The sequence below is a fragment of the Salvelinus sp. IW2-2015 genome, linkage group LG3, assembly GCF_002910315.2.
Source record: "Salvelinus sp. IW2-2015 linkage group LG3, ASM291031v2, whole genome shotgun sequence".
Classification (NCBI taxonomy): Eukaryota; Metazoa; Chordata; class Actinopteri; order Salmoniformes; family Salmonidae; genus Salvelinus; species Salvelinus sp. IW2-2015.
Window position 1 is genome coordinate 2,483,208 of NC_036840.1, and position 9,873 is coordinate 2,493,080.

At 42.4% G+C, this 9,873-nt stretch overlaps 1 protein-coding gene across 2 annotated transcripts in view; it reads right to left on the bottom strand.

The window, feature by feature from the left end:
• Window positions 1-8,848, bottom strand: part of LOC111982232 (muscarinic acetylcholine receptor M2-like) — a 452,193-nt gene extending 443,345 nt beyond the window's left edge. Inside the window, exons 1-3 of one of the 2 annotated variants that reach the window (XM_024013788.2) lie at window positions 8,683-8,848; window positions 4,830-4,980; window positions 2,016-2,122 (exon numbers count right to left, since the gene is read on the bottom strand). The gene's annotated coding sequence lies outside the window, so the exon portion shown is untranslated. The remainder of the gene's footprint in view (window positions 1-2,015; window positions 2,123-4,829; window positions 4,981-8,682) is intronic. The other variant, XM_024013781.2, reaches the window with a different exon arrangement.
• Window positions 8,849-9,873: the final 1,025 nt, after the last annotated feature.

Sequence of the window (9,873 nt, forward strand, 5' to 3'; positions counted from 1 at the left end):
ACACTTAGTTCTTGAAAGTGAATGGCTGAGGATGGGAAAACAACAGATCCACTAGGACAGGGGAAATTCTGAATTAATTAAAGAAATACACATGATTAACCTATCTGTCACGATCTGTCACGTTCCTGACCTTGTTTTCCTTTTGTATTGTTGTGTTTAGTGGGTCAGGACGTGAGATGGGTGGGCAGTCTGTGTTGTTTGTTCTATGTTAAGTGTCAGGTTTAATTGACCTTGTATGGCTCTCAATCAGAGGCAGGTGTTTTCGTTTTCCTCTGATTGAGAGACATACATAGGGAGGTTGTTTCACATTGTTTGTCGTGGGTGGTTGTCTCCTGTGTCTGTATGTATGTTCGTGCCACACGGGACTGTAGCGTTTGTTTGTAGTCGTGTACCTGTTCGTGCGTTCTTCACGTTATATGTAAGTTCGTGTCCAGGTCTGTTTTCATCGTTTATTTGTTTTGTAGTTTATTCAAGTATAGTTCGTTTTCTGTCTTCGTTGTTTTGTCGTGTCTTAAATAAATCATGTCATCATACCTCGCTGCACATTGGTCTTCAGATCCCTCTCTCCTCTCCTCGTCTGAGGAGGAGGAGGATTTAGAGTATCGTTACACGATCGTCGTATTGTGGAAGAGAGGAGGACCAAGGCGCAGCGTGATAACAATACATCTTCTATTATTGAAGACGAAAACGAAACGAAGAACACTATACAAACTATACAAACCAATAAAACGACGAACGTGAAGCTATATAACAAATAGTGCTGACACTAAACACTACACATAGACAATCACCCACGAACTACCTAATGAATATGGCTGCCTAAATATGGTTCCCAATCAGAGATAACGATAGACAGCTGTCTCTAATTGAGAACCAATCTAGGCAACCATAGACATACATACACCTAGACTAGACACTTTAACCAACTAAACCACAGCACCCATAAACATACAAAACCCCCAAGACAATACAAAACACATACATCCCCCATGTCACGCCCTGACCTAAGGCCAGGGCGTGACACTATCACCTTGGTAGACATGTCAACCTTTGGGGGGAGCCCAGTATCCAGGAGAAAGAGGGCATAATTGTAAGGTACATTCTTAGAAAAAAGCATTCCAAAAGGGTTCTTCAGCTGTCCCGACAGGAGAACCCTTTTTGGTTCCAGGTAGAACCGTTTTTGGTTCCAGGCAGAACTCTTTTGGGTTCCATGTAGAGGCCTCTGTGGAAAAGGTTTTACATGGAACCCAAAAGGGTTATTCAAAGGGTTCTCCTATGGGGACAGCCGAAGAACTGTTTTAGGTTCTTAGGTTTTTTTGAGAAACAGGAAAGAGAGATGATGACGGTGATCCAGGGAATGGTGAATGAAGAGAAAAGGACGGGCATAGGAGTGTGGAGTGTGGAGTGTGTGTGTGTGTGTGTGTGTGTGTGTGTGTGTGTGCGTATGTGTGCCAGTGTGCTGTGAGACCATGAGTGTATGTGCGTGTGTATCTGTACGTGCTTCCTGGAGTGTGAATGTCAAATGTTTGAGATGCTATCTTTCTTTCTGACATAACACAGACCCATTCAGACAGTCTCACTGGTCCTGTTAGTGGCTGTGAATGATTAAAGGCCCAGTCCTGTCAGACTCTGCCTGAAAGAGCTCAAACTCACCAGGACTTTAGGGAGACATTTTTCAGCCTTGTATCATCTTCCCTCTTCCTGTCTAATTGCTCGTTAGTGTTCATGACCCGAAAGAGTAGAAATTGACACAAGGCTCCCTCACAAACATCCACAGGGTCAGCAGCAGCAACAGCAGTAGCACTGTAATGGAAAACGTCCCTATAGAGCAGTATATTCTGTCTGGGCAGAGTTGATAACAATAACAGCCAGATGAGCCAGGCTGGCTGTATCATTGTCTACCTACTGAGTCTAGGGGGGGATTGGGAAAAATAATCATAATCACCCCCAGTACTTTCCCCTTTTGGACTCATTCTCTGTGACCCTCGACATCAAATGTAACTCCAATAGCCAACCTGTGTGTGAGAGGTCAGAAGGCAGGGAGGGAAAACCATCTCTCCGTCTCTCCATGTCTTCTGTCTTCCAATCTTCCAATCCCACATCATGGAGGAATTAGATCTGTCTGGAAAATTACAATGTCACTGCTCCGCCATGGTTCCAACGGGAGCGGGGAGTGCTGAATGTTTATGGAGCCAATAATAATGGAGCTAGAAGCGCAGGGCCGGATTTATCCGGTGCCGAGGCTTAGTGCAATTAAGCACCGGGAATGGGAGCCGGAATTATTACTGGATGAGTGGCAGGACTTATGAACACCTGAGGCTTCCTCAGCTGTGTCTGAGAACCGAAAACAGGCAGAGAAATATCTTGTGATATCGATGGTACTACTACTTAGTAGTACTACTATTACTAAGCAGTCTTGGMTCTCTGTTATGGTACAACAAAGGATTCGGCACTGTTTACAGACAGCAGTGGGGAAGCTCTTTCTTCCATCTCTAAGCTGTGTCCCAACAATAGCTGATAGGCTAGCTGCTAGCCCAAGGGTAATGCAGTGAACCCTCTAGATTAGAATGGAACAGAGTCACGGTGCACCACAAAGACACTGCAACCTTTTAGATGCCTGGCTATTTCAGAGGGAGGAGACCAGCAAAGGGACTTAGAGAGAGAGATACAGCGTGGATGATTCATTACAATGATATCAACAGATCTTACAGTTTCTCCGGCCATGATTAAAGCATGTTGACGCTTATTGGGATGAATCTTGTCCTGGAGGCGGAGCTGAGCGATTTCCACTAGACGGGCCAGCGGCAAAGTCAAAATTGGCTATATATTGTTAAGAAACCATGAAAATAAAAATGTGCTTTTTGATCTGAATTTAAGGTTAGGGTTAGGCATAAGGTTAGCAGTGTAGTACAGGTTATAGTTTCGGTAAGGGTTAAGGTTACGGTTAGGGTTACGTTTAAAATCCGATTGTATGACTTTGTGGCAGTGCCAGCTAGTGACTACCCTGCAGAGCTTCCTCCAGTACATAAGTCATCCCAATAAATGCCAACCTGCATGATTTAATGTATTCAGGTCTCCCCCTGTGGGYCACTAAACAGATCACCTAGAACCAATTTTGAAGAGTAATGGCTTCTGATYTATTCTATCAAGCTTTTACACTACAATCATCACTGGGTTCATCTGAGGAAGTGTAATTCACCACCGTATAGACTAGAGAGCCCTGAAATACTAAACAGCAAGCTTGGGTTTAACAACCAATTACAGAGTCACTACATCTCTTCAACATTTTTTATGCACAGAAGAAGAAAAAAACACACGACATACCGCTTAGTTCAACGACCTCCTATAGTCTTTGTAGGAAATGCAATGACACTATTTTATTTGATCCATACTTCACAGTGCTAGACAAAGATCTGGAGGAGCATCACTCAGTGCTGTGGAGTTCCTCCGGTACACCCTATATAAGTTCTGACTCCTTCAACGTCAGATAAATAACCCATCACCTGCACCAGGTGTAATGACTGCTGTTATGACAGCACAATTCAGCTGGATTGTATTTGCCGTGACAGGTTTGATTGTCCGTTTTTTTCGGTGTTCCTTGAGCTGAATCTCAGGCTTGCGAGAACCCTATTGTTACAGAATATAGGCTACAGAGTTGCATCAGGAAAGCATGCAATGTAAGTACTTATTTGGAKCGGAGATGGGCATGCTGTATCTCAACACATCTCTGTGTTCTGAGTGGTGGTGACTAGCATGGTCAATGTAGCTGCTCAAGAACCCGTCTAGAGAGGACTTCCTTACCGCTCCATTGTGCTGAACACGTTAAGAGTGGAAGGTTTGCACATGCTCTTATTCCATTCTCCCATTTTAGCTTAATTACATCCTCTTCCTTAACAAGCCTCCATCGCTGGTGCCTCAGCTTATCCATACAAAGCAAAAATAACCTTTTAATTGCATAGGAATAAAATTAAAAAGTGTGATTTAACACCAGCAGCTCAGTGTAGATGTGTCAGCCTGCTGTGGTTGAAAGTGTGATAATCAGGCATTCCTTTCAACTGGTGCCATCTCTCAGCTCCACTGATGTGCACCGCACCACCGCTCGATTAGTCCCACCACCGCTCGATTAGTCCCACCACCGCTGGATTAGTCCCACCACCGCTGGATTAGTCCCACCACCGCTGGGTTAATGCTCTAAAGGCCTATGTCCGTTTAATCAAACACATAACCGACTAAATGTAAACTTTTAAAAAGACACCTTTGCTCCTCACTGCTATATCAAATGCACCCCTGGTACCAGCCTCGCAAACGTTCCATTAGAGCCTGGGTTCATTTAAAAGTGACCATACCTGATGCGCACATGGTGGGAATGTATAGGCAAAGCTGGAAGTGTATTATGTGTTAAGTGTTAACTTTGCAATTGTATTAAACAAGTGAGTAATTATCATGCCTGTTCTGCTCCCACCCTCAGGGGGAAACATCTTGTTTTCAGGGATACAGTATTTTCAACCTAGCTTCCTTTCCTCCTGAAAACCGGATGCGGGGACCCCGCTCAGGTGTTTATTTTACATCTGCTACCTTAGTTTACTCTGCTCCTAAACAGCTGCTCTATCAAGTGAGGCAGGGAACCTGTGTGACTTCAAGAGCTGTTCAAGTGGCCCCTCTCAAGCAGACACTTGCTGCTCTCCTAACAGACCATAACTCTATTGATGGTTAATATGCAAAACATGAAATCTATCTAGGAAAAGTCTAATTACCTAATAGGTTCTGGAGCAGCAACAACTTAAAAATCACAATAGGTCATTAATCTTAATTACAATTGTCCACCATACCTGCTGGTGGCATCGGCTCACTGCATGTCATGAAGGGGTGAGGAACTCCAGCTGAGCTACTATACAGTAAACCTCCACTTTCACTGTCAAACAGTCACCATTGTGTTCAGCCCAGGAAGAAGTCTCCGGATGGGGTCAGCTTGGGATGACCCTATAGAGAAAACACACAAATAGCATCTCACTGAATGGTAACTCTCTCTGCCAAATATAGCCCGTCAATATGTACCACCTTTAGTGGGATGACATTGAACAAACGCAACATRTATCTCATGGTTGGTGTAAATACATTGGAGAATGAGTGTAAAACAAAAATGAACACTGATAAAAAACGACCCTATAGCTAAAAATGAATAAATCCATAGCTTCTCCCTACACACAAACTCAAATCCCATTCTTCCTCTTTACTCACATTGTTAGTAAGCCAGCATGTCATCCACAGCAGCCAATATGCAGCGTAACATATTCACATTGATACAGCTCTCCAAGTCTATAGAATATAGGTTATGAGCCCTATACAGCGTGTTACCCTAAGGGTTAGTATATGCCTATATAGTACAGTATGAGATAATCATGGTCATAAACCACAACGGCACAGGGAAATGATGCTTACTCTTTAATGGTCTCTAATGTGATATCGATAATATATTGACAGTAATGTACTGACTGRGTCCTCGATGTGTAACCTTAGTAAATCTTTACTGAAGAAGCACATGAAAATACCAGCAAATGCTACCATAAGTGGTAAAAAAACAGGTCCTTTCCAAAACAACCTCGCTCGGTACAGCTTGTATGATAACCAATACGAAAATAGCTAGAGTATTTACCTGTGGATAAGTCGACAACGCATTGTATAGATTTCACTGACAGCTTAAAGAATTGTGCAACTTTTTCACACAAATTGCTAGGACTGTGCTGCGTGACCCCTTGACCATGCAGCTTAATACATCTTAAATACACTGTAAAATATTATACAAGTGTACTGCTGCTTGAGCAGTCGAGCAGTCGAGTAAATCAGTCGAGTAAGCTTTTCAGCAATTATATAAGGGCCTTTGTATATTTTCAGAAATGTGATGTTTGTGACAGGGAATATGAGGTACAAAATACCCTCTCAAAAGCTCGCTCACATAATAATGTAGGATACAAATAATCTGATGCAATGGTGTGTGTCTGATCTGCACCATAGCTGATGGCAAGCACGTCATATTMAAAAACGAAATACACAAAATGTATTCCGGGTCTGTGSTGTACATGGCAGTGCTGTACAAAAAACAATCATATTTTCCTCTGGAAATGGAATTAGGTTACCCGTGCATGTTATATTTGCGAAGATAGCGCAAAGGCAATACCAATAACCATTCTGTTAAAGGCTCTTAATTGTGAGCACCAGAATGCACCCTATCAGCCAAGCTGTACCAGAACCAAATACACTTTGCAAGAACCAAACCACTACCAACAATTATTCAGTATTCAATTGGTCTAGTGTTGTCTGCCCAGTCTTTATCTCACAAAACCAATTAATTTCAACAATGAATTCAGGGTCACATTGTTCCTAATAATTACCAGTGCACTTACGCACGTAAAAGAGAGAGTGCAGAGTCCATGCCTTTTTGTTATAAATGATGACCACGTTTTTCAACCTGCACCTGGACCTCAAATGCATCAAGTGCACTAATTAATCAAACACACCAGACACATTAGCAAGAGGTACATTTGCATCCGTCTTCAAAGGATTCGCCCCCTCTCCAATCTGTTACATGGCCAACGTCATTTAGACTTGGGAGACCAATCAGTAATGCAAGCACTGATTCTTCATCTATAAAAAAAATTCTCATCACCTGTCAACTCGATCAAAAACAATCATATTTAATAGTTTACAGATGGGACAGTCGAGACAGTGTGTCTTTATCCCGGTCTGATAAATGCATATCCTGATGTGAGTCTATGGGGCTATTTATGAATAGCCAGGCACATTTATTCTCCCGCAGCGTGACCAGAGTTGTATTGGAGATCACAGGGACCCATACATCACATGGGGATGGTAATCGATGCAAAGCACATTTTTCTTTTCCAGACTCAAAAAGCTTGACACGACTGTGACGTTGTCGTGAGGAATTTCACCAGCTTCCAGCGACCTCAAAACACAAAAGCAGTGGCTCATTTCAAAACTTGATTTTGACGCAATTTCGGAAACATATCATGCAACCTAGATAATGAGGCAAGCCCTCTTATTTGATCTGTTGAGAAATCTGGAATCGCTCACAATCTTGTTAATGCTGTCCGTTATAAAATCATACAATCTGCTAATCTGTGTCAACATGCACCAGCCATATCCAAACTCATCCGTCGGGGTTGCTCGCGCAGTGCCAAGCGCGCTTTTACGCGCACATTCAGTGAGACATGCAGCTTCATCACAGTCGAACAAACCCTGTTGTTTGTCACTAAATCGAAACCCTTCTCTCACCACCACTGCAAAACAACCACGAGTAAACTCATTGCGCATTGGTGAAATAATTGAAGATCAGCTCTTTAACATATTCCAGCACGTATGTTCATGCAGCGTGCTGTCCATTTATCGTTATGATGGTGGGGTGGATAAATTAATGGAGGCTGGCGACGAAATCGACAAACCATTCCCTGTCTTCCTTTGTGGGGTAGGGGACACAGCAATAGCATTCTGTCCCCACTGGATGGACAGAGTCGTATTTGCACGAGGTATGAAGGTCTCCAAATCAAGGACATCGAGTCCAAATCATGCGTCAACTTCCGGATGCTTCATACTTCACAGCAAAATGACTACGATTATTCTATATTTTTATTTAAACACAAATATACAAAACACAAATCAACGGTATATTTAAATGGTATACCCTCTTTGTGTCGCACAATAGAATAACATCTTAACGCAATACAGTTGTAGTAGCCCATAGCCCAAACGGAAAATTCGATTGTTGAACTTGCTTTGAAAAACAATTTGCCAACTCTCACGAAATGCTTGTGAAATGCTTGCTGTTATGCTGGAGAGATGCTTGGCATTCCCATAGAGAAAGGAACCGTTCCATTGATGGATCGGCAACAGACATGCAAATGGTGGAAAATGTAATATTCCCTTTATAATCATTGTAATTATTAAGACAACTAATTAAATATTAGTATCGTAACATTGTATAACACCCTTGTATATATCGTTTKATTTATGTTGGATGCAGAAACAATCCACTGAAAAGAAGATATGGATCATATGAGAATGAAATACTTTTTACTTTTCCAAAATAAAAGAGAATCATTCCAATATTGACGACAACAGCAGGTAATAGAATGCAATCTCCATAGCACCATGATCATTTATTTATTTGCTAAGCTGAATTTCATTGCGCAATGTGACAATTCCATTCCGCATCATGGCATGGCACAATATACAGATACCTATGTCTAAAGCGCAAACCATCTCCACTCCCATGTCACTGATAAACACGTTTATTACATCCTCCGATAGGAAATATGACTCCTTACTGATARGTTCTATTGTATAGCATTTGGTTGATTCAGTATAATGTCGTGAATGCCCAAGAAAGACATTCATATACCATAGGTCAAGTCGAACCTTGCTTGTTGCGCACAAAGTTCTGTCAGTATCCTGCCACGTCTGATGTTGTTACATTATACACGTATCCCAAGTAGATTCATATAAAAACAATCAAATGTATAGGCTACTATAAAGATTGCACGATTACATTACACGCGAATGTTATGCGCCCGTACACTGACTGAGCGAATTTTTATCTTGCGCAATTCTCTCCGTTCTCCAACCAAACATTCTTAAGATTTGCGTGACCTATGTTGTTGAGTTAATTACCTGCTCTCAGGCTTTTCTGCTACTCGTGCAGCGGGTTTCCTTCGTCCGGTGCTCTCTGGAAGTTAGTTGGTCCGCTTCATCACACGGCTGCACGTCTGAGGACATGCTTGTAGAGTAAAGCTGGGGAGGCAAAGCTGGCTTCTTGGCTGGAGAAAGTGGCGAGGGAGGAGAGCGTGTATGTGAGAGACAGAGAGAGAGAGAGTTGGAGAGTTAGAGGGGGGCGGTGCAGAGTGCAGAATTTCTTAGAATATTTGTTGCCGGTGAAATCCCCTGCGTACCTGTCTTGCTTTTTGACGAACAAAACCGGCGGTGATGTTATACACTGATTGTATGCAGAGTTGCAAACTGCGTGATAATTATATTSTATACTATACAAATTATACATGTCCTATCATGGTTGCATTGTTTGTGCTCTGAATGTGCCTAAACTTGATTTGCATTACTTGTGAAATGTCGTTTGGGTAGCCAAGGCCGTTTGTTTGAGCGGATTGCGTTGATGCCTTTCAGCACCATGGAGAGCGCACACGACGCGTGAGCAAGAAAACTGGGGGAGAAAGTCAAGAAGAAGGTAAAACTGCTGGTTGATCGTCTTCAAAACAGACCTCTGCAGAGGAGGATTAAAAGGAGTTTAGCCATTTTACGTACGGTCAGTACGTGCTGAACTGCACAGCACTCTCAGTGATATGAGATTTGGTTAGCCGCTGGTTAAAACGACTTAACCTACCCCAGAACAATGCCTCCTCATGCTGAATGAGCGCAGCATTGACTGCGCACAGAGGCGTCAAGATCATAGGGAGCACATGGGCGGCCTCAGATGTGTCCTGTTTCATTTTTTATTTGTTGTTGTTGTTTCTTTTTAATACTACTAGCCACCTAGCAATTTTGATGGCTTACAGGCTATCAATCAAGTTAGAGTAGCTAGCTTGTCTAACTATCTTAGATGGCATGCTTTCTGGCAAGGTCGGTAGACTTTAGAAAAGCAAGCAATTACTAAATGTACCGAATAAGACTCACATTCCTTTCAATCTTTTACCCAGATTTTAGCAGAGATGCAGAGAAGCATATTTAGTTTGTTTAAAAAAAGAACCACCAGTCAGGAGGATGCAGACAGCTCACGAGGTATAGACACATTTTGACATATAATTAAGCATAATGATTATGTCTCTAGATTGCAGGAAAAGGCTGTTTCAG